This window comes from Rhinolophus hipposideros, assembly GCF_964194185.1.
Source record: "Rhinolophus hipposideros genome assembly, chromosome: 20".
Lineage (NCBI taxonomy): Eukaryota > Metazoa > Chordata > Mammalia > Chiroptera > Rhinolophidae > Rhinolophus > Rhinolophus hipposideros.
In genome coordinates, this window is record NC_138066.1 from 7,877,112 (window position 1) to 7,880,133 (window position 3,022).

Genomic DNA, 3,022 nt, shown 5'->3' on the forward strand with positions numbered 1-3,022 from the left:
CCTGGGGCCACATTATCTGGCAGTAATGAAGGCGGCAATGAAATGTCCTAGGAATCTCTAAATCAGTCCGACCCTGTCCTCTCCACCCTAGGAACAGCTACTGATCGCAGTGTGCATGCATTTGTTGTACAAGAGATTAGGGGGATGGAAAAGATTCAGGACGAAGTGTCCAGGTCTAGTGCAGAGCTGTCCAGTCGGACTCTCTGGGAGGATAGACATGTTCTATAACTTTGCTCTCCAAAACGGTAGCCACTAGCCACATATGGGCAGTGAACATTTATTCGAAATGTGGCTGTGGGACTTAGTGGATTTTAACATTATTTAATTTCAATAAATTTGTATTTATTAGCCATGTGTAGCCAGTAGCTACCTTATTGGATAGCTCGGCATAGTGGTTAAGGTCATAGACTCTGAATTCAGATTGCCTGGATTTGAACTGCAAATACTCTAACATTGACTTTGGACAAGCTCCTTCACCTCACTTTACTTATCTATGAAATGGCGTGATGATAGTACTTATGCTTCTTCCAAGAATTACATGAGTTGCATACAAGTCTATGCAGCATGAGTTGCTCTACGTGTTATGTGCTCATACAGCTCATAGGAAGTATTATGCAAGCCACTGTACCGGATTTTCCCTATCTGGCCCTTCTCATCCACTCTCCACTCTTCTGCTGCACTCTGTCCTCCAGGAGATTGGCCATTATGGACCACATGAAGGCTCCCTTACCCTCTAGCTTCAAGTTGGGTTCAGTCAATGAGAGCGCTGACAGGAAACCGGAGGACAGGAGGAAAAGGTCAGAGTATTTTTCCACCTCCTCTCCGTCTTGTCGCCATGTTGTGTTCCTCCACTGAAGGATGCAGCCCCTGCCAGCAGTCCTCTCCCACAACCACCCTCCCTAGTTTCTAGTTTCAGCTCCATCTCTTGTCCCTGGGTCATAGAGGCGGTAGGGATTTGCCCCTGGCAGTTGTCAATCCTGGTGCTTCATAGTAAATAGTCCCTTTAATAAGCTCTGCTCTATCGCTCCATTTGAGGGCGCTTCCCATTTGCTGCCAGACCCTGCCGATAACGTTATTGTTACTCTCATCGTTATCGTTTCACCATCCCGTCATTACCACAAGGCGGTTTGCAGGTGCCTTCTCGGCTTCACTTGGACTATTGGCTTTCTCTTTTTGATGGACCCTTAAGTCTTATTCACTGATCTCAGCTTATTGGCTTGGGATCTTTAGAAGGGGGAAGACGATCATCAGTGAAGAGAAAATGTGTTTTCTCCATAAGAATCCCTGCCCTCAGAGGATAATCGGATACACTTCGTTAGTAAGCCAAAGCAAGAGCACATTCTAATTGCTGCTTTTCTGTGCTTTGTGTGGGAATACTGAAAGCCAGAACACATTATCCCTGTTCCACTGGGAGCAGTACTCTCCCCACCCTCACCAGCCTGCCTACTTGTCACACCCTTAACCACAGCCATCACTGAGGACAGGCCTGGATTTAACTCTGTCTCCCTAAGGAAGAAACACAAGCTATGTGTCTGCCCACCTCAGGCCTCAATGGCTGGAAAGATGGCTAAGGTCAAGGGCTGGCTGCTGGGTGCTCAGGGTGTGGACCAAGGGTGGACTTGAAAGAGATAAAGATAAAAGCTGGAATGACAGCTTTGAGTTTCCAAGTGATTGATCCAGTGTATCAGCAAACATTTCCAATTTGCAAGGTCCCAGTGTGTCTGTGAGGGTTTGTACATGCAAGTGGCAGAAGAAGTCAACTCTCATTGATTTAAGGAGAAAAGTAATTAATTGAGAGGACAGTGAGTGGGTGCCAGAATGGTCACAAACACTGGAGAGCCAGGTTCTGGAAATGAGCAGCTAAAAGGGATGGCAAGCCAAAGTCACGCCAAAGGGCAAGTCACATGGCTTCCGCTGCCCATGCACTGGGTTCCCCAGCTCATTCTGCCACGCTGTTGCCTCTCAGGACTGGAATTTGCAGGTGCCACTACCCAAACCCACTGTCTCCTTGTCCCTGATTCTTGGGGTCCTCAGCTCCTGATTCAAAACCCCAGGAGGTGAGACAGATTGGCTGAGACTAAGACACATGCTCATGTTTCTTGTGCCAGGGGGCTGGGAGGGCAGTACCTAGACCTTTTGGCTTCTGTGAAGAAGTGGGTTTTGTCTCCCATCAGGACAATATGTCAGGGAATCCACAAACCTAGGAAGGGGGTGAACTGGTGGGCAGCCCCTACCACAGATTGTACCTAAATAAATAGCTCAGCCTGTAGCTTGGAGGCACAGACGGTCTCCAGACCAGTAAGTGTCTGTCATTCATGTAAATGTGCGTAAGAATCAACTGCGGTGGTCAAGACAAAATGTAGCTTTACCACACCACCTTTAAAGACTCTGATTCAGTCGGTCTGTGCTGGGGTCTGGGAATATACATGATGCAAGGCAGGCAATCCCCACACTGGTTCCGATACCCAAGCAGAGGCCAGTGCCATGGCCAAGATGTTCTGACAACACAGAGGAGCCTCTGACCAACCCATGGAGATGCGCTGAATCCTGAAGAATGAGGTGGGGAGCATAGGGCGGTGAAGAAAGAGAGGAGGACAATTCAGGCAGAGGGTATGGGGGGAGCAAAAGCCTCAAAGTGAGGCCCAGTATGGGATATTTACAGGAACTCAAAGAAACAGAGACCGGCAAGAACTTGGAGCAGGGGGCAGGGGGAAGAGGTGAGGCCTGGGAGATGGGCAGGCGCTGGGTTACCAAGGAGCCTTCTTCGCCATTCCAAAGGAGTTCTGCTTTATCCTTTCGGGAAATGTTTCTCAAACAGATCTTGACTCACTAGTGAAATCTGTTTAGTGGATCCTGGCCAGAAGTTTTAAAAAGTGATATAAAATAGAAACTCAGGTATCAATTCCTAGAAAATTTGCTTCAGTTATAGAAATAAGTGCGTTGTGATATCAGTTGCAATGTAAAACAGATTTCTTACAGTGGCTCACGGTCACAGAAGTTTGAAAGTCATGGTTGTGGGTAG